The sequence below is a fragment of the Mytilus edulis genome, chromosome 13 (genome assembly GCF_963676685.1).
Source record: "Mytilus edulis chromosome 13, xbMytEdul2.2, whole genome shotgun sequence".
In the NCBI taxonomy this organism is placed as follows: Eukaryota; Metazoa; Mollusca; class Bivalvia; order Mytilida; family Mytilidae; genus Mytilus; species Mytilus edulis.
The window spans coordinates 28,140,272-28,163,801 of record NC_092356.1 but is presented as its reverse complement, the minus strand read 5'-3'; the positions used below and the strand labels follow the sequence as shown (position 1 = coordinate 28,163,801).

The window sequence follows — 23,530 nt, the reverse complement described above, 5'->3', positions numbered from 1 at the left end:
ACCTACGAACAAAAAGGGCCATTAAAATCCCCTCGCCCTTCGGGCTCGTGGATCTTAACACCCCCTTTTGTTCGTAGGTCTTTTAATTTCAATATTAACTTATAATTGAACTTTTACTATTACTTAAATAAAAATTAGATAACAAATACATATAAATAAAGTAACTTTTTTTTCTTTTTTTATTACAACTATGATAATGGAAGAACTTGTTTGTGTTTGCATTTTTTTTTATTGTGACGGTTTAAAAACTTATATACTTATGATACCAAACATGTCATTAACAATCATACCATTTCTCATATTTTATCTCGTAAGGAAGATGTGTAAATATATAATGCGGAATAAGGTAACTCTATGTTTAAATAATAAACTTATTTTCCTGCATCTGCGTTTATATATTATATAATAAACTTTGTTTAATGACGTGGTAAACTATATTTTGGGGTTCTCGTTTTTGTTCCAACCATTACAACCTTACCAGCAGTTTTTGAAACCAACATTTGTGGACTTTACAAATTAATTCGAAATTTCCATATATAAGTCTTTATCGAATAAGAAATTTAAGCGTATTTTGATACATAGACATAACATTTGTATTTGACTACAATGAGAATACAGTATACTATGGTCGATATACACAAATGTTCATGAATGTTTCTTTTTTACACCAATAAGAAAAGCGTTTCCGTCGTTTAAATTACAAGCAAGCAGCATGTTTTCTTTTTTGTCAAAATAAATTCCATGCGGCGTATCCAACCCATCTGATTCAGTAAGACATTCTCTGTATTGTTTTCCATCGTCGGATAATACTACTACAGTGCTTGTGAAACAATCCGTCACATACACATTACCCTCATCATCTGTTGTTACGCGACATAAATTTTCATATTTATGATTTTTAAACTTCCACAATAGTCTTCCATCTAGCGAGCGACAATGCACAGATTCCATATATATCCATACCAACCGGTCTCTGTGTACCGTAATGTCGACGGTACTTTTTGAAGGTAAATGTATTGTACGTATTACTTTACCTGTCTGGTCGATCACATGTATCTTATCCCTACCAATAACTGCATACAGGTTATTACCGTCATATGATACTCCGTAGCATTTACCACTTGTTTTGATTGTACTGATGACAGAGCCTTTAGATATATCTACTATCAGTATGCATCTGTCATGTGAACAGGATACTGCTACAGTGCTACTATCTACCGCTGTCATATAATATGGTTTATAAGACAGAGGAATATGACAAATATCAGTACCATTTGAATTGCAAGAAATAAGTTGGTTGTGACTCCAGTCGGTAAACACTAATGCATTGTCTACTTTTATACAGTCGAAAATTCTCCTATTTTTTGCAATTTTCACGTTTAACTGTTGCCGCAAAGTGCCAAGAACAGGTAGGTTGTATATGACAGGTGCTTGAGCTTGAGCGAATCCTTCTCCTGTGGTATCTTCTGGAATAGATAATCATGTATCAAATTTATCATTTCAAAAATATAATTGTTTAAATTATGAATTTCAATTCGGTGAACAATAACTAATCGAGTACTTGTTGGTTTTATCTACAATACTTAATAATTCTGTATTGTCATATAAGTAAAAGAGGGACGAAAAATACCACAGGGGCAGTCAAACTCATAAATCCAAAACAACTGACAACGCCGTGGCTAAAAACGAAAAAGACAAACAAACAACAGCACACACGACACAATATAGAAAACCAAAGAATAAACAACACGAACCCCACCAAAAAACTAGGAGTGATCTCAGGTGCTCCGGAAGGGTAAGCAGATCATGATCCACATGTGGCACCCGTCGTGTTGCTTATGTGATAACAAATCCGGTAAATAGTCTAATTCGGTAGGTCACATTCATGAAAGGGAAGGGGATTATAGTTACGACGTAAGGAACATGTCCGATATCATTTGTGAAACGGTTATTCCATAACGGTCAACCAACTCGTGATGACGTCCGTAAAATTAAAAGTAAAATGACACTTGTGACATAAAACAAAACATAACTGATTTGAACACACATGTATATATATATATATATATATACATCAGCCAAAAGTTAAGCACCACCTATTTTTATTGTGTCCAATTGTTTTACATTCGAAAAAATCAGTTATTCCACGAAAGAGAGCTGAAAACATTCATGTAGCAATTTTATAACATATACCATAAACAAACCATGAACTTAAGTTTGATCAATTATGCAGCTTCTATGCGTTTAGATTTTGCGTTCATAGAAATAGTGCAAACTACACAAATCAGAAATGGAATTTAAGTTTCACTGTGATTTCATTTTTCTACAACAAAAGTTATCAAAGGTACCATGATTATAATTTAATACGCCAGACGCGCGTTTCGTCTATATACGACTCACCAGTGACGCTCAGATCAAAATAGTTATTAAGCAAAGGTAATCTTTGCCTGGGATAAGAAAATCATTAGTATTTCTAAAAAATCGTTCTTTTACATACAGGAAATTTATAAAATTACCACATAATTGATATTCATGTCAACACCGAAGTGCTGACTACTGGGCTGATGATACCCTCGGGAACGAAACGTCAACAAGCAATGGCATCGACCCAGTGGTGTAAACAGTTATCAAAGGTACCAGGATTATAATTAAATACGCCAGACGCTCGTTTTGTCTACATAAGACTCATCAGTGAAGCTCAGAACAAAATAGTTATTAAGCCAAAGCAGTACAAAGTTTATGAGCATTGAGCACCAAAAATTCCAAAAAGTTGTGCCAAATTCGGTTAAGGTAATCTATGCCTGAGATAAAAAAAAATCTTTAGTATTTCAAAAAATTCATACTTTTGTAAATAGGAAATTTATAGAATGACCACATAATTGATATTCATGTCAATACCGAAGTGCTGACTACTGGGCTGGTGATACCCTCGGGGACGAAAGGTCCACCAGCAGTGCCATCGATCAAATGGGGTAAGTAGTTTTCAAGGTACCAGGATTATAATTTAATACGCATGACGCCCGTTTCGTATACATAAGACTCATCAGTGAAGCGTAGATCAAAATAGTTTTTACGCCAAATAAGTACAAAGTTGAAGTGCATTGAGGACAAAAAAAATTAAAAAAAAATGTGCCAAACACGGCTAAGGTTGTCTATGCCTGGGATAAGAAAATCTTTAGTATTTCGAAAAATTCATACTTTTGTAAACAGGAAATTTATAAAATGACCACATAATTGATATTCATGTCAACACCGAAGTGTTGACTACTGGGCTGGTCATACCCTAGGGGACGAAACGTCCACAAGCAGTGTCATCGGCCCAGTGGTGTAAGTAGTTATCTAAGGTACCAGGACTATAATTTGATAATCACCCAATATCTTTAAAATTTTCTACAAATAATCTTTAGTATGTTTGGCAAATGTAATGAGTCAATAGAATGTGTAACCACCTTTCTTCCGGTACAGTTCCATAACACGGTATCTCATTCTCTGAACAAGCCTTCTGAACTTTAGTTGAGGAAACCTATTTCATTTATCAAGTGCCACTCTTCAATTGCCAAGATTTTACAGTGGTGGATATCTGCGACTGAGATTTCTGCCAAAAGCATCCCAAACATGTTCGATAAGTTTCATGTCTGGAAACATGGAAGGCCAAATGATAGTGTCAATGGCTTCTTGCTCTTTGTACTCGGTTACACACCTTGCCGTGTGTGTTCTAGCGTTGTCGTCCATGTACAAGAACCAAATTCCTGTATGTCTGTCCGTTCATGTTACCCTGTAAAATATGCATACCCAGCTTACAACGGTATGAGAAGCAACTCCATACTGTAACACCACCAGAACCAAATGCAGTCGTTGGGCAAATGTTGTTTTGGTCATAGGCAGTTTTATTTTCCCACCTTACTAGTATTCTGCCATCTACTGGTCGTAGCAGAAACAGACTCTTATTTGACCATTTAATTTTTTGCCAGCTTCTCATAATCCAGCGTCGATGGTCATTAGCCCATTGAAACCTAATTATACGGTGCCTGGCTTTTAGGGCAGGTATCTTGACAACACGACGTGCTCTTAGGTTGCCTCTATGAAGTCGACAGATGAATGTGCGAACACTAACACGACAACCTGGTGTCTAAGCTGCGGGGCATATGTAAACGGGCTGGCTTTAACACGACGAATATGCAGTCTGTCATAACGACGGGTAGTTAAACAGGATCTTCCGGACATTGGTCTATCATTTACAGTTCCTGTTTCAAGATGACGTTGTAAAAGTCTGACAATGACGGTGTGTTTAACATTGGAATGATTACCTATGCTCCTAGTATTTCTACCGGCATTTGACATGTCAATTGCTTGCTAACGTTCAGCCACAGATAACTTATGACTTGATAAAGGTCAAATTTAACCTCTACGCGTGACATTAGGAAGATGATTTAAATGTATCGAAACAGTGTTTTTGTAGTGTATGTTAAAGGCAATTCATAACACCAAACATTAATAATTTTTTAGCAATAGTTAAAAAAATATTGCAAGTGATATTAAGATGGTGTTAAACTTTTGGCGGACTGTATATATATAATAACTACTATGACGTTGATTTGCAGCGTTTGTTTTCTAATTTATTTTATAAATTATTTTAATATCGTTCATACATTGTGTAGAGTCCATCAGGCTTTAAAGTTTTTATTTTTTTTTATCCAAAAGGCTTCTTCAGTTTTTTCTGTATATTTCTGTTCCAAATACTCTTTATATGGCGGTAACTTTTGCATTTTTTATCGAATGATTATGCTGACTGAAGTGGTTTTCTACCGTATCGTCTGTTTTCTTTGTTCGTATTTTTGAAAAGTTCAATAGCATCCGTTGATATATTGTATCACCTGTCTGTCCTACATATATAAGTTTTTCGCATTTTGTACAGTTAATTGCATATACTACGCCTGCTGATTTACAGTTTATTTGTCCCTAAATGGTATATTCCTTCCCGGTGTTGTCACAAAATATCTTGGTTTCATTTATGTGTGAGCATAATACACAATTTTTACCGCATGGTCCACAGCCATTAGATTGTTCATAAAATAGTAAATTGTGCTTCTTGTGCACATGAGTAAATTGTGGTCACTCATTCTACTTTTTGTAAATAAACGTCTAGTTTCAAAATTTGGATATCTTAGATAAAATTCTATGTCTTGTTTGACTTAAATACTTTTGTAAAGAAAACATTTTGTAATTTTCGTTTAAACTGTTTATTTAATTTACAGTAATTCTGAATAAGATTTGCTTGAAATGTCTTAATCCAAGTCTTTTTGTTTTTACTTGTTTCATATTTTGACAGGAAACTATTTTTTTGTCTATCAATATTTTTTTTGTGTGTAGAATCTTTGATAACAGTGAACCAAGTATAAAATTCTTGTGAATCAAGGTGTTTACTTAATGTATAACTTTCTTTTAGTATTGGGTTTATGTTTTCAGTATTTAATATTACCCAATAAAGGATTGCTTGTGTTTTTCAATTAATAGTCTACCAAGTTCAGATTTAACCCATAAATTAGTAGATTTTTAGTACCTATAATTTATTCACAGAGATAAACATGAACATTTTCAAAACGAGTCTCATCCAAATATTGGAAATTATCTATATCTTTGATTTGGGATTTTAAGCTGCCTTATGCTCTATAATAAGATTGATATGTATCCATGTATTATATTTCTGCATTATATGTCAACATAGGTTTAATAAGAGTATCAAAAAGATTACAGGATACATTAGCAGGGAAATTTCCCCCAAAAGGCTGCATGTTATTTTATTGAGAAAAGAGCTTTCCTAGTTTTCTTGGCTGAATCTATTAAACTTGCATTTACATTTCCATTATTTTTTATTAGAGTGCCCAGAAATTTATATTCTGTAACGATATAATTGTTTTCATTGTTGAACCTTACAATATATGGTTCCAATTTTGTAAGTCTTTGTTCAATGATCATGTTTTTGGTTTTATTTAGTATTTAGACATAACTGCCATTTTTCACAGTTATTTGATAAGTTATTTAAGCTATTCTAAACCCTTCTTTACTTTCAGATAAAATGATAAGGTCATTAGCAAATAAAAGACTTCTTATATTAAAATATTCTAAAGGGTTTTGAATCTTTATTGTCAACCATGTCATTTATAAATAAGTTGAAGAGTGTAGGACTAATACTGCCCCCTTGCTTTACTCCCCGGTCAATGGAAAAGAATTTAGAATGTTATCATTATATTTTAAAGATATTTCGGTATGAAAAAACTGCTGTTTTATTATTTCAAACATCTGTTTTCCACTTCCATTTCCGCTAATTAATAAATGATTCCAATTCTCCAAAGCGAATCAAAAGCCTTTTTAAGATCAACAAAACATACATAAAGTTTTCTTTTCTTTTTTTTGTTTTTGTTTTTTGAAACAATTAAATCACCTTTATTGCACTAAATGCTGTTTAACAATTTACCTAGCTTACAGCATTAGTCTAAGTATCCCTGTATATCAGTTATTATACATCCAGGGAGAATATATAATAAAATATTATATAAATGTTAGTATTATACAATTAGACATAATACATAAATTAAATTAACATCAATATACATTGATTCAGTCATTAATAATGAAAAAAATTGTCTGCTTACAAGTCGGGAAAAATAACGGATCTACACCGTATCGTTTTATAATTATTATGTATGTTTACTTTTTCACCGGTTACCTGTGTATTTGAGTAACTTTCATATTCTTTTATGATTTGAAGGATTTATTTTGTCTAAGCTTATTTGCTTGACTATGCTAGTGTAAAACATAACTAGGTAAGTTTATAAAATTATTTTAAATTCAAATCAAAAGGTTATTTGCTATGCGGGTTTATTTTGGCACCTCGTGGTAAAATATTTATACAAGACCAAGGGAAGTTAGCATATGTTTATTTGTTAAAAACAAACTATACCTTTACTTACAGGTTAAAATATGCTGATGTCTTTTATAACATATTCCCGGTTTCTATATTTCTTATCGAATTTAATCTTATAATGTCATATATTTCCTTTTTGAAGATTTTAAAGATTTCTATCTTTGTTTCTTTTTTGTTTGAAACAAAATGTGCCTTATATATGGAGAAAAATATAACTGTTATCAGGGTGTTTATATCAAAATATTTTACATCTGCTATTTTATAGCCAGTCATTAAATTTTCTAGCCTTAAAATATGTCTGTCTATTTGAAGATAAAGTACTAACTTGTATATTTCTTGCCAGTAAGTATTATTATAAGGGCATGTAATAACAAAATGTTTATAATTGTCAATTTCTTTGCAAAAATTGCAAGAATTGTTTTCTAATACTTTCCACTGTGCTAATAAGTCGTTGCATGGAAGAATGCAGTTGAGTAATTTCCATTTAAACATTTTAAATTTGTTGTTTTCTAGGCAATTAAATATAAAATTAAGAGTGCTTTTAAATTTCGTATTTAAATTTTCTTCAAAAATTCTTTCCCACTTCAGAATACCTACAGGTTTTTCTTGCTTATAAGGGGCAATTAGTATTGAATATATTTCTTTATTACCCATTTCTGGATAGATATTATTATTGAGTAGTATTTGCAGATTTTTTGTTTTCTTTATATTTACTTTTGTTTTAAATGAGCTTTCTTGCTTTAAAATATTCTGCCAATGTTTTGGAATAGCTTTCTTTAATATTGATAATTCTCTAATCCAATCTCGTTTATCTTTTAATTTAAGTAATATTTTATTTTCTGATATATGACCTCTTTCATCAAGTATGTCATTTACATACAGAATATTATGTTCAATCCATTTAGTAAATAAGAAGAATTTTCCTTTTGTTTGTATGTTATGATTGCCCCATAAAATCTGCTTTCTTATGTCTAGAAACGATTGTGGGATCTTTGTCTGTCCTCCCTTAACATTAATCCAAGTTTTAATCAATTGCTGATAGAACTCGGGAAGGGATTTAAATATTTTTTGGTCTAACATATTAACATTTTTAATATTCATTCGAAATATCAAGAGTTTTTTACCAAGTAAGCTTGAGGTATGATTGACCAATTATCACCAGAATTTTGTTTAAGTTTTAAAATCCACCGTAATTGAAGAGCTTTGAGATATAAGTCTATGTCGATCTTTTTAACCCACCTTCTAGATAGTTTTTACAAAGAGTTGCACGTTTAACTTTATCTTTTTTCCCATTCCATATGAAATTATATACTAGAGTTTTAAACTTTTGTATTATTTCCTTTGATATGTACATATTTGATGCGATATAAGTTACATTTGGAAGAATTAGTGATTTTACTACTATTATTTTACCTATTAATGTTAAATTTCTTTTCATCCAGTTTGATATAAGTTTTTCACATTTTTTAAGCTGTTTATCACTGTTTAGTTTTTGACAGTCTTGATTGTTATAACCAAAGTAAAAGCCAAGACTTTTAATATTATCTGTTTTCAAATTTATGTTTTCAAATTTGTCTCTGCTATGTTTAAGTTTTCCCAACCAAAATCCCTCTGTTTTATTTCTGTTTAGTTGTAATCCTGATGAACTTCCAAAAGTTTCAATTATATTCATTGCTAAACTAACATCTTTTGGTGATTTAAGAAATAGTGTTGTACCATCTGCAAGTTGACATATTTTAAGTGAGCAATTTTTACCATCTAGTTTCACCTCTAAACCTTTGAGATTATTATCTTCTCTTAGTTTAATTGCCATAATTTCAACTACTAATACAAAGGCTAACGAAGAAATTGGACATCCTTGTCAAATTCCACGAAAAATGTTAAAACTGCTGGACACTCAACCGTTGTTGAGTATACAAACTTTTATGTCTGTGTACATTGTTTGAATCCATCTTATAAAACTACTTTTAAAGCCAAATTTTACCAAGGTTTCTGACATAAAGTTCCATTCAAGGGAGTCAAATGCCTTAGAGAAATCAACAAAAAGTATAGCACCATCTACTTTAAAGTTCTCTGAGTAATCAATAATATCTTGTATTTACCTTATATTGAAGCCTATGTATCTATTTTTTATATAACCTTTTTGATCAGTATGAATTATTTTTGGTAATACTTGTTTTAATCTTTGAGCAAGTGCATAAGCCAACAATTTTACATCATAATTTAACAGGGTTATTGGACGATAATTATTTAAAGAAAGTGGATCTTCTTTTTTATATATTAATGATATAGCTCCAATTTTTTGTGAAGTTGATAATTCTCCTTTTTTATAGCAAAAATTAAATACTGATACAATTAAATCTTTTATTTTTTCCCAAAATTTTCTGTAAAATTCAACATTAAGTCCATCTAGACCTGGGGCTTTATTTAGTTTCATTTTGAATATTGCATCTGTGCATTCCTGCACTGTTATTTTTCCTTCACATAAATCACTTTCACTATCACTTATTTTTGGGCATTTTTTAATATTGTTAAAGTACTTTTTAGTATCTTCCACATCAGGCTTAGTTGAGGAATATAATTTTTTATAATAGTTAACTTCAAGGTTAAGTATTTTTTCTTGATCAGTAATTACATTATTGTTTACATCATACAATCTGGTTATGGTTTTTTGCACTGCCTGGCTTTTTCAAGACCTAAGAAGTAAGAAGTATTTTTTTCTCCTTCTTCGATCCATTCCACCCTTGATCTTATTTGATTGCCTTTAATTGTTTCATTATAAAGATTTCCTAACTCTTTTTCTACTTTCTCTATTTTTTGAATCAGGGAGGTATTTGTTTCATAATCATTAACTCTGATGTTAGTTGTATGAATTTCATTATTAAGTTGCTTAAGTTGATTTTCTAACACATTAATTTAATCTTTTTTGTTGAGGGCTTTTAATTAACAGAATTGAATTGTACAATCTCGAACCTCTATTTTAAAAGTGTCCCATAAAGTAGCTAGATTTTTTGAATCATTTGCTTTAATTTTATAGTTGTTTTAAATTAGATTGTATATTTTGTTTTTAGGTAGATTTCATCGTTTAAAACGCTACTATTTAATTTCCAGTATCCGCGTCCTTTATTATTTCTTGATATTTGTAATTTTAAAGATACACTATTATGGTTAGTGTATTGAATAACAATTGGTCTTATATCACAAGAGGAGCATTTTTTTTTTAAATTTCAGTACTAACAAGGAAGTAATCAATTCTAGTGGCTTCTGTTTTATTTCTTTTACACCATGTGAAGTGAGTTTTATCTCTGTTTTTTTCACGCCATATATCTGTTAATTTTAAAGATTTAATTAAAGTTTTAAGTCCGCAGACTGGTTTATCAAATTTTATTCTTTTATTTTTATTTTTATTATCTTTTTCAGATAAAATATCGTTAAAGTCTCCTATTATTAGTTGTCCAAGACTATATTTATCTATACAAGTTTTAACCATTTTAAAAAAAGTGTTTCTTAGCTTAGTATTATTTGGTGCATAAACGTTTGCAATTGTAAGTAAGCTTTCGTCAATTTCTATATTTACGAGAAGAAGTCTTCCATCTTTATCTTTATAAAAGTCAATAAATTTGTAGTTAAGCCTACTTTTTAACCATATAGATACCCCTCTAGCATTGCTCTGACCATTACTGAAGAATAATTCACCTTCAAACTCTTTTTTTAAAGATTATTCTAAGTTGTCAGTAAAGTATGTTTCTTGTATTAGGAGAATATCACATTTTTGTTGTTTTGTCCATTCAATTAGTCTTTTTCTTTTTTCAGATTGCTGTAATCCCTTAGCATTAACTGTACAGATGTGAAATTTTTGATCAGCCATAATTGTTAATATAAAAGGTAAGTTTATGATTGGAGAATCCCCATCTATTTATATCAATTATCAATTTTATTCTTTCTGTTACCAGTTCACGAGTATTTACTTTATTCAACAGGTGAATAATTATCGGCAGTTTTGCTGTACTTTTAGTATTACATTCTTTATACTTTCTACAAAGTGCACATTGTTTTACTATAAGAAGTGATCTTACATAAAAACATATTAAATAGTGATCAAGTTTTATCACAATAATTAAATACACAGTATCAATAATGTTTAACTTTACGGTATTATGTAAAAGAATATTACACAATGTTGTTTTCAAATTGACAATACATACAGTTTTTACACATGATGACCTCGCCTTACGGGTCATTATTTGGGCCAACAACGTGACTTGGTTTACAAACTGAGCTGTGACAATCATATACCACACACAGTTTGTGAAGACAATAATTGAGAAATAAATTTTACTCAATACAAAAATAATATAAATTTTACAATAATTAATGTAGAGAAAAATATTTACATGAATATATTATACAAAAGATATATTTACATAGTTTACATTAGATAAAGATAATGAGTTCTTTATGTAAATATGTACATTTTTTTTTATCAGTACTATATGTGTTTCTTTTTTTAGGTCTTAATCGTAATGTTTTATTATTCTCATGCTTCTTTGCTTTTAATTTGCTAAATTGTTTTTTATAGCTGTTGAATGCTAAAAAAATTATTATTTTTTCCAGGAGATATATATAATGGTTTGCATTATGAAGTGGATTATATCTGTTTACCAATTTGGACTCAAAGCTTTGCACATAATCTAGATACGAAGTATGAGCATATATGGTGCTATAAGTATGAATCTGTATGGGAACATCTGTTGTCAATTTACTTATAAATTTTTGTATGCAAAAGTGTGTCTGTTGCATATTTGTGTACAGAATTAATAAAAGATATGCGTGTTAATTTTGTGATCTAAGAAGAAGAATTTTGAGGCACATCTGGATTAATTGGAACTGTGGTGAGAAAAGTGCTAACTTTATATAAAATATGCAATTCACCAAAGATATATATTGTGAAATATGAGTGTACCTATGACTGCATGTATATCGAGTGGTACTAAATTCAACTCTACTGTGAATGAGTTTTGTTACACGTGTCATCATGATTATACACAAAATAAATATCACTGAACATGTATTACAGTATAATATTAAACTAGTTTTACATTTATTTGTTTTCATATAAATGCTCTGTAAACTATTTGTTGGTACGTATACAGTACTGATAAATGCCATTTGGTTTCAGTGGTTGTTATCAAGTTGCCAAAGTTTTTGACCATTTGGCTGTGGTATCACCTTCATTGTCATGCAAAACATGGGTCGGGGTAACTGGAGACCGCTCCACGTTTCTGTTGTTTTTTTTTTGTATAGCCGGAGTTGATACAGACTCCTGTTGCTCCGATACAAATGAGGTAATTTGAGTTTGTGTTGTTTTTCTCTCTTTTTTTTACTTTTTTTCTTTCTTTTTTCTGCCTCCAGAGATATTACTGATTGGGACATATAAATGTCTTCTTCATATACACTCGTTGATTCATGTTCGCTATTTGTAGATGGATCATCTGTGTGATTTTATTAATTAAAGTTTTAAGGATAAATACACTGTCTGCAGTTCTATGATTAACTCTAAATCCAAACTGGGAATTAGTTAAAAAAAATTCCATAGTTTAAATCATTCTTTGATTTCAGATACTGTTGAATAATTTGTCTACATTTATAAACATATAGTAGTATCATACATTTGTTTGAAAATATACATATATATATATTGCATTAATATGAAAAGGTTTTTAACTTATTCAAGCAAAGTACCATTAAAGAGGAATAACTCTATCTAAATTTTCTACGCTCTAGAACTTTGAAAGAGATAATGATTTGTTACAGAACAACCCTCACATTATTTAACTGTGTTTGTAATGTATTAAGAAATAAAAATAAAAAAAATCTGTATTTGTAATTGTGAATAAAACTTACCTTTGCTGGTTGTTTTTTGTTAACGGATTTTTTTTTAACATATCAGAAAAAGGAGTTGTTAAAGTTTTTTGTGTATAAAATCAATCCTTTACTTAAAACAAATGTTAACAACTATATTTTGATAAACCTATAAGACAAAATTTGTCTATACAATATATTCATGATATAGGTTTAATTTTACTTTGTAAGTGATGATTTGTAGATGCATTAAATATAAAACACAATGATGCACAATATAAACTAATATATATACAAAATTGGTATTACTGTACATGTTGAACGGGAGAAAACTGTACATTAATATAAGAGAAAATATCTGACAATAAAATCTTAATACGGAATTTAATTTATATCCCTTTTCTTATTGAACTGTATGAAAAATAATTTATCTACTGTGTAGAACATTGTCATGTTTTCATATGGTAGAAGTTATTTGTTTGACACTATCTATCATAGACATGTCTAGATGCATTTCGATATTAAGCTTCCTTTGTTCTAAACGGTCTGATATTAAAAACAAAAAGGGAAATTGATCATTGAATAATAGGGTTACGATTTGTGCATAATGCTTTACATCACATATATTTAACATATTTCGACAGCAGATGGCGTTTTATTTTCTATTTATATATTTATCATCAAATTTATATAACTGAAATTAGCAACACAGTTAACAATATTTTTAATTTTATGGACCGAATAGCATTTTGTATCTTATCTTGCCTCTTTTGATTCGGAAATATCTTAGATCTTTTGATTAAAACATATCCTAGATATACACGTTGATGATTTCTTACGACCATACGGTATTATTATTTTATTTAAAACCAAGCTAACGAACACCAAGGTAGTACCAAACTATCGAACAATATAGGAACGAGTCAAACTGATGATATTTATCAACCGAAGACGTTCAATATCATTATTAAACGTTTGAAATCTGATAACAATCATTTTCAGTAGAATGACGAAATCTATTAATTTTTCACATAATAAGACAACATAAAATTATTCATGTGACAAAGCCAATGTAATAATTTGCATCTTTTTGAACAGAATACTTTGCGTCATATCACTCTTTGTATACGCCCGTTTACGGGACGTATTATAGTATACCGTTGACCGTCTATCCGTCGTCAACATATCGGGCATTAACTCATAAGTGCTTGAAATAATTTGAATTAAACTTTGGTGATTTGTTTATAACTATGGACGTGAGCTCCCTTTCGATTTTTAAAAATTTTAAATTATATGTTTCCGAGTTTTGGTGTTTTATTCATTACAATAAAGAGGATTATCCAGTTTTCTGACAATTACTCAAGAACGCTTTCATCAGTTTTCATGAAATTTAAGCAAATTGTTTATATCTATTGTTGTAAGCTCTCATTTGATTTTTATAAATTTAAGATTTTACGTTTCCGAGTTATGGGATTTTATTCATAAAAAGTGGTGATTTTTCAAGTTTTCAAACGATAACCTTAAAGTGCTTTGAGCAGTTTCCATAAAACTTTGGTTACTGAATAATATCTATTAACATAACGTTCCATTATTTATTTTTATAAATTTCTTATATAACATTGAAAAATTATTGAACTTTATTCTTTAAAAACATGACTGACACTAATGTAAAGATAGAGTGACATCTACCTGCTTAGATGATTTTGAAATTGATTTTGAAGAGCCTAGCTTAGTATATCCAAATGAAATTTCTAAATTCTGGATGTAAAACAACCAATAAACAATCAATATGCATCTGTATAACTAAAATACTCTACAACTAATCTTATAAACAAGTTTCACACAATAACAAAACATAAAAATGAAGACAATTTGAATTCTGTGGTTTATAGATCTTAATTATCATATTTGTTTCGTTAATTTACTGGTGGAATATCTGACGATACCAAAATCTATGTTTTAAAGAGCAAACGTGCATTGATGCATTTCATTCTACCGAGCAAATAAAAGCTGTATTATAATTATGTCATTATAAAAAATGAATAGTTTATATATAAAAAAAAATGCAATGCTCGGTTGTCAATAACATCTCATTTACTTTAATGAAAGAGCAAACAATTAGAAAAATCTGTTAATAGACTTTTTTGAAAATTCTTTGTGAAAAGAAATGTCATAACTATTTGAAGGACATATTATTTCAAGTCTTCGGTTTTTAGTCATGATCATTGTTTTTACTAATCGCTTGGTTACCTGTTGTATAGTAGCTTGAAATCCCAAGCAGATGTTCCGTACGTTATATTAGAAAAATTAAGAACTTTCAAAGAACCTGAATCCCTCACCTGTAAGAATATGTCATTATTTGGTTTTGTTAGGATTTGAGGTGAATGCCGACATTTTTGTGCTTTGTAAAAAATATTACAATAAAAGATTGGATGTGAAATACCTGAACGTATAAGATGTCTGCATGTTGATTTATGCTTACGAATGATGTCCTTGTACCGATGATAACTTTAAGAAAATGTTTTGACTAGTTTGTGATATCGAAAATCCTGGTGTAATAATGTTTCAGTAAAACATAGATTTCTTTCGCTAAAATAAAACACATTGTTACATACACGAGCGAATCGTACAAGTTGAGATGTATAAACACCATAAGATGGCGTCAGGGGAACGTCACCATCTAATAATTGACAATTAACAATAGGAAATGATTTTGTTTTCTTTTATCATTAATTTTGATATTAAGCTTCCCGTTAATGATATAGATATCAAGATCCAAGAAAGGGCAGTGTTCATTGTAAGTATTAGCTTTATTTAAAGTTAGTTCAACGGGATAATTCTCTTAAGTGTACCTACTGCAGTTGTCATTATTGATAGCCAATATCTCATCCAAATATCGAAAAGTATTCTTAAATTGTTGTATCAGATGTTTCGATGGGTCTTTGCTGATTTTAGTCATAAATTGTAACTCATAACAATACGACAAAAGGTCCGCAATAAGTGGTGCACAGTTAGTTCCCGTTTGAATTCCGATAAATTGACGATATGCAGAATCTCCAAAGCAAAAAAAAATGTTATCTAGTAAAAATTTAATTTCAAAGTATGTCCAATTGACACAGCTCTTTGTTTGTTGTTACTAAAATTCATGTAAACAATTTGATTTTGCTATCACACCACTTATATATTCTGTTTACGTGATAAATTCCGTATTGGGACAATAGACCACTTTCGAGTTATGTCCTTCACAGGAAAATTTCGTCAATGATGCGCGCCATTATGACGTCATAGATCAGATAGAGGGGATCGCCTGTATCCCTGCACTAATAATGTTAAAGCGTCTTCGTGTTCGTCAATATTCATGATAAACTATAAATAATGTTTGTTCCGTAGGTACTTAAAAACTATTCCCTAATGAAATCAGTGCTGATAATTAATTATAAGAATTTAATTTGACGAATAATTCGTGTAATAAAGAAGGTTATTTTTTCAACCGCTCGCTCAACATGAGCAGGAAGTGAAGATGTGCCGAAACGCACGAATGATGTTCACTAAAACCAACTTTTTTGATTTGCAAGAAACTCTAAAGTGGTCCATTGCACACTATGTAACGAATTTACCCTGATGTTGTTATCACACCACTCATTTACTGTTTTTCCATGATAAATTCCAGTAAAAAAACATAGCATTTCTTTATGAAGTCAATGGTATTACATATATAATTCAAATTGACTTAATAAAAAAGTGCACTGACATTTATTAGGACAAAATCAGCCAATCAAGTTGTAAGAAATTACCCGAATTAAGGATAAAGTCTTTTATGCTAGGAGACTTAAAATGTTTTTCATTTAAGAATTGAATGCTTCTTTTTGTAAATTCATTGGGGTGTAAAAGCGTTGACCGAAGTACATTTTGTATGAAGCGCACGGTCAACGCTTTTACAACCCTATGAAATTACTGAAAGAAGCAATTAATACTTATAATTACATTTGTTTGCTATTGTAACGAAAACACGATCATTATCAAGTTCTTCTTTTATTTACCTGTGCAATCTATTGTGAAAACGTGTGTCATCATGAATGTTACAATTCATTTTTAAATGATTGTTGTTTTCAGAATGACTCGAGATTGATGTTAGCCAATCAAAATAACGTATTATAATGAAACATACGTCTAATGGTATTATATTACATTTGTAACGCTAATAATTAAATTAATTGATCTTTACTTCTATAATTCAATAAGAAAATGTTTACAACAACAACAAACTCCAAGGTAAATCAAAAAGGGGAATATATAATTTTAAGCTGTTTTAATCAAAAGAAAAATACATAATCTATTAGTCTATTCACCTTCCTGCGAATCGATAGGTCCTCTTTCTGCATGTTTTCCGCTTGTATTGCCCATCCTTTTATTAAAAAAGAAAAAAAAAAACATGTTGAAAGAGTATTCTATGACAAGATAGAAAACCCAATGTAATAAAAGGTTGCATATCTATATCTTTAAGTTAAATAATTTAATCACAGGATCCAGGAAACGGCAGTGTTCATTGTTAGTATTACAAAAAATGTAGCTTTATAAAGTCAGTTTAGCTGCAGAAATATATTTAGTGTTCATACTGAAGTAGCTATTATTGAGAGCCAATACATCATGAAAATATCTTAAATTCTCATTACATTTTTGTATCAGATGTTGTTTTGATGGATCTTTGCTGATTTTAGTTATCAAATATTTCAGCATAATATTGCTGAATTAAAACAGGATTTTTTGTTCAGCCTTATTGTGCAAGTGTGAACGGAGATAGAAAATCACTTTTGGTTTAAGGAAGTTCATTTACAAGTTTGAAAAAGAGCAACAGATTTCAAATCAAAGGTATTTAAATGTTGTTTAAATTAATTCCTAAAGGAAAATATGTTTTTCTTGTTTTTTTAAAAATATCTTCATCAATGGGATTGAAAACACAATTGAAGGCAGGGTATGCCTTTAGCTTGACAACATAATGAAGTCCAAACTTCAAACGATGGGAGAGCGAAGACTCATCGGTCTCTTCATATAAACACTAGTTGAGTGATTCGTTAAGTTAGTTTAAACGTTTTTTTATTCAAATAGATTGAAATTGATTAGACAACAGGCAAAGCCTATGTAAGACCTCTACATAATACAAGGTACAATATGTTACATTCAATAACAAAGCAACATAGAATTATTGTTTTTAAAAACCTCATAGCTGACTGGAATGATGCTTCAAATAGTAAGCTCAGAAAAAGTATAAATTTTCTTAGAATGCTTTCAAATAGTTTTAAAAATATTAATAGTAAAGTAATAAACTCCAATATTGATTTAGAGGCCTTACATTAAACTTAACTGTCTTCAGTCAGTCGTCCAATATTAAAATTATACAGTGCAACCTAATCCGACACACTAAGGGGCCAAAGAATTGTGTCGGATTGTACAGGGTGTCAGAATACTCATGATCGCAGCCTTCGATCAAATTTAACTTTTCGTCTGCATTTAAATCTGTTGTAGCCCGTTGTGTGTCGTAGCATGTTGTATATTACTTGAATGATTTTTACAACGAAACTAAAAACAACACACATTAAAAATGGTTTTTTTTTCACAAAGGTAAACTTACCTGTAACCCTCAACGAGCCGCAACTAACTTTCCATCTATAAATTTAATGTGAACATTCGTGTCGATTCGTTTGATGGCTTGTTGGTTGTTTAACATCCAGTGGCAAATATTTTCTGCATGTTCAGGAATAAGTTAACAATAAATACAATAGGAAGGTCTTGTAATAGAGTCAATCCGGAATGATGGTCGGGGAAATTTGGACTGCCACTGGAAAATGAGGGTATGTTGGACAGGTATTTTTTTGCCTTGCAACAAGCCACCTACGGACCCTCAGAGAGTTGTTGCAAGGGTTCTTAGTCACTCTCTTCACACGAGGCATCGAATGTAACGTCCCCATTCTGACCGGACATGGCTGCATACTATTATATCCCGCAAAGTCAATCGGACGCCCCACTTTGCAAGCGTTTTACTGCCGGTTTTAAAACAGGAATACTGACCTCTTGTACACATATTTATCTACCAAAGTCTGCAGATATGATGTTGACGAAAACATAACTAGTTTTGGAATATTCTTTTTTGGTTCTATAAATAGCAATGTCCATAAACCAATTTTAGGAAAACATATACAGGTAAGCCATATCTTGTGTTTTAAAGGTTCGAGTATATCTGATTTTACTCATATCATTTAAGCAATGATTTGTCAACAGTTATGGTATGAGGATTGCAAGTAGCAACCTCAGAGTTGATTAAAACTTAAACATACTGCACCTGGTGTTTCGGATATCATTGTGGTAATATTTCACCATGGCCGTAAATTCTCCCCAGTAAACATAGCCTAGTGTGGTAAATAATTAAATACATTTTTATCAGCAACCAAATGATTGTGGTTAAGTTTGACTACATTTGGCCCAGTAGCTTCAGAGGAAAGCCTTTGATACAATTAACTACTACGGACGCCAAATGATGACAAAACCTCACTTGGGCCTTCGTTTTTGTGACGAAATACCATTTTATTCTAATTTGTGTGAATTATTACTAGCGGCTTTGAAGAGCATGAGTCGCTCACCTGCATTTTTAACATATATGTTCACGTATTTGTAGATTTATCCCATTGATCATTTTTCTATTATTGACAATAAATTCAATTATGCTTATGTCGTCGACAGTAATCGTCTACATAAGTGTCAAATGCAATTTCTGCCTTTTATATATTGTTATAAAAAGAGAAAATCTGAAAAGATCAGAAATGTGTCTGATGACATCGCCTGCCGATTAAAATGGACGACATGGCTGAAAATAGAACATAGTAGAAAATATGCAATGGTTTGCTTTTATCTTGAAGTAATTTGCATATTCCATAATGGCCTTGTGAAAAAATAATTATATATAGAAAACTTTAAAACCATTTTCATTGACATGTATAAAGGTATAATAGTTTAAATGCCTCGAGGTGTACAGTTACCATCAAATTGTAAATGAGTGTTATGACATTTGTAACATCAGTTATTGTTTATATGTATTCTCTTACGTAAATTAAACAATACAAAAGCGTAAGGTCGATCGCTGTAAAACATTCAAGCAGTAACATACGATATTAAGGCAAACCGTTATAGAAAGCATATGAAAGATAACTTATACTTAGTTAGATGAAATGTATTTGATATCCAGTATTCGCCTTCCACCATAAAAAAAGTAAAATAACAAAAGTACCGAACTCCGAGCAAAATTCAAAACGGAAAGTCCCTGATCAAATGGCAATATTAAAAGCGCACACACATCAAACGAATGAATAACAACTCTCACATTTCGACTTGGTACAGGCATTTGCTTGTGTAGAAAATGGTGGATTAACCCTGGTTTTGAAAAGCATCTCATAAACATATGATAAAACAATAGTGACACAGCAATTGTGTCAAATCGGAAGTTATTCATTTCAGTACTGTGATACTTAATGATACTAACCTATATTTCGATCTTCCAATATTGTTGCTGTGTAAATATTGAATATATTCTAAATAAAAACTAAACGATGCAAAGTAAATTAACGTCAATGCATCCGGAACAAACCATTATAAAAGCAAGAATAAGTATAGATCAATGGATTTGAGATTTATTCCAAAATATACCTGAAGCTATGTTCCGTTTACAAACTGAGAAACTGTCGAGATATTATATAAATCAAAACAAGTGTCGAATTATCAAAAAAGTCTGAATCAATCACTCTCCTTCATTGCCCTTTTCACAATAAAACCACATTGAATGAAATGAACAATAAGACTGTGTTTTGCACGGATTTATATTAAGCTTTTTCTTCTGAATTAAGACAGATATCCATTGTGCCTTAATTGTAAAATATAAGGAACATTTTAGTTTGGCTTAGTTGCGCATACATGTTTTGAAACTCATTGCAAAACGTTCATGGACAAGAAAAGAAATCCAATATCTTGAAAAAAATAAAATAAACTAGCGATGTGATGTTTCTTCGCAATCTTGTCAGTAAACATTTGAAAAGCAACAATTATTTGAAATACAAACATGGAACTTGAAAAGCTAATCATTACCAATGACATTTTATCATAGTTCAGGGTAAAAGGCTTTTACAAATGACTTTCAGTAAAAGTTCAATTGTGTTTAAATAATTCAGATACACAATAAGTTTCCGAAATAAAAGAAACATTGATTTTCACATTTATTGCTAATCGGTGCAAGACAATAATTTCATTTACCAGCCATAGACTTGTATCTGTTATGTTCAGATGTTACACTATCTTATCATCAGGAAAGATTCTTTTATAACCATTAATATTTTTTTCCATATACCATACGTTTTACTCCTTAAGGCATCAAACGTTGAAATATAGAATTCACAACTGCAACACGTGTTACGATATTTCTCCACTCGAGACAGTTAAAATTTTAATATTTAAAGCGCGAGGATTGCCAAACTTTTTAAAGAATTAAAATTTAACTGATGAGAGTTTAGAAATATCGTAATACACGAGTTATAGTGGTGAAATCAGTTTCTCTATAATGATTTTTATACTTCCTTTTCAATGATTTGCAAAAAGTTGTGTTCCTGGTATTCGACGTCATCAGGCATGGTCGCCTTTTTTCATGACGTCACAATAGGACATTCAGAAGAAACCAAAGAAAAGCTGACGTCGTAAATTTCATTTACCAGCCATAGACTTGTATCTGTTATGTTCAGATGTTACATTATCTTATCATCAGGAAAGATTCTTTTATAACCATTAATATTTTTTCCATATACCATACGTTTTACTCCTTAAGTCATCAAACGTTGAAATACAGAATTCACAACAGCAACACATGTTACGATATTTCTTCACTCGAGACAGTTAACATTTTAATATTTAAAGCGCGAGGCTTGCCAAACTTTTTAAAGAATTAAAAAATTTAACTGATGAGAGTTTAGAAATATCGTAATACACGAGTTATAGTGGTGAAATCAGTTTCTCTATAATGATTTTTATACTTCCTTTTCAATGATTTGATAAAAGTTGTGTTCCTGATATTCGATGTCATCAGGCATGGTCGCCTTTTTTCATGACGTCACAATAGGACATTCAGAAGAAACTAAAGAAAAGCTGACGTCATAATTTATTTTTGACCAATCATTTGAGGAGAACAGATATTTCACTAATAAGGAGAAATATTTTTCACACATCGATCAAGAAATGTGAAAATAACACATAAATTAGAGAACAAAACAAAAATTACACTGCGGTTGTATCATATCGGAAGTTTACTTGAAATAATTTATATGTTTTATTCTTTCGAATACTGAATAATCATACTTACCAATATTTCGATTTCCAATAATGTTGAGATCTGAATAGTATAATCCCTTCAAAAATATTTTGGTTGATAAGAAAGCAAACACCTCATAATATTTCTAATAATTAGACGTAAAATTACTATCACGAACAGTAAGAGAGTTATGTGTTTTTGGCGTTATACTTTCGATATATTTGAGTTCACACGACTGTTTAGAAAATATCTGTTCAAACTTATTGTTAATGTGCGTTTTAAAAGATGTTTACCTTTCTTACTTATATAAATCAATTGACATATATTTGAATGTATAGAATTTGAATAGTAAAAAGAATACTTTCACCTTTCCAAGGTTATTTATTGTCGTGTTCATGATTTTATTAGATTTTATTTACCATCCATATGACAACAAGATAAATAAGTATTTAGTGACAATCAACTTAAAATTACTTTTTTAAAATTCTATACAAACTGATCTACGCAGATTAGGCAAATACATATATTTTATTTTACAAACGCCTTTCAATTATTGGCAATGGGTCATATTTCAGTATATTATAAAAAAAAAACCCACCAAAATGATAAAACATGTTATAATTCAAAAGATAAAATCTCATTTCCAAAATCTGAAAACTTTTGTTTATAAGAATAAGTGACTTTCATGACTTTTAATAAATTACAGGCAGCATTTCATATTTACTTGATTCTGACTTTAAAGTATATGGTATTTCAAATAATAATTTAAAAGCTTATTCTATATTTAGGTTGCACTTTGTAAATACAGCTGTTTCTCAAAACACGCCTCTTTTGGGGAGTAATTGAATATTCATAGAAAATTGATTTTGTTTACATACTGGTTCCCAGTTATGCTCTCTGTGTTCCATATCGCAGAGACAGAACTTGGGAATGTTACCAGTGAATAAACACGTGCATAGTGTTTACATTGAAATCTGTGGTAACCTTTCATTCGAGGTAGGGGTCGTTAAGAAAATTAGTGTAAGTTTAAACTCTGAGAAGTTCAGGGCATATAAACGTTGAAAATATGCCGCACAGCCCTATATTTTGACCTTTGAAAAAAATTGTGGTGCATATGAACTTTCAATTCTAAGATAAGATTTTTTTCAAAACTTCATAGTAAAAGTGGTACAGTTTTAGCCGTAAAAGGAGTTCCTATGGGAAATTGCATTGTCAATATTTACAGAAATGCAACCTATAGATATTTGTCAAACCTCAGTGATAAGTGGTTTTATCATTCTACCTCACTAGATTTACATTCATTGCAAACTCGTGCATTAGTGGGTTAACTTAAATGTATTATATTGCAAGATTGTGATCACTCAATTTTAGGTAACATACATATGATCCTTTGGATTTATTCT

At 30.5% G+C, this 23,530-nt stretch overlaps 1 long non-coding RNA gene across 1 annotated transcript; it reads right to left on the bottom strand.

Moving 5' to 3' along the window:
• Positions 1-270: 270 nt before the first annotated feature.
• Positions 271-22,383, bottom strand: LOC139501373 (uncharacterized). Its single transcript, XR_011658532.1, has 3 exons — positions 22,179-22,383; positions 17,137-17,192; positions 271-1,466 (listed from the first exon to the last, which is right to left on the bottom strand). It is a non-coding gene; the product is annotated as an uncharacterized lncRNA (long non-coding RNA).
• Between the last annotated feature and the right edge of the window lie 1,147 nt (positions 22,384-23,530).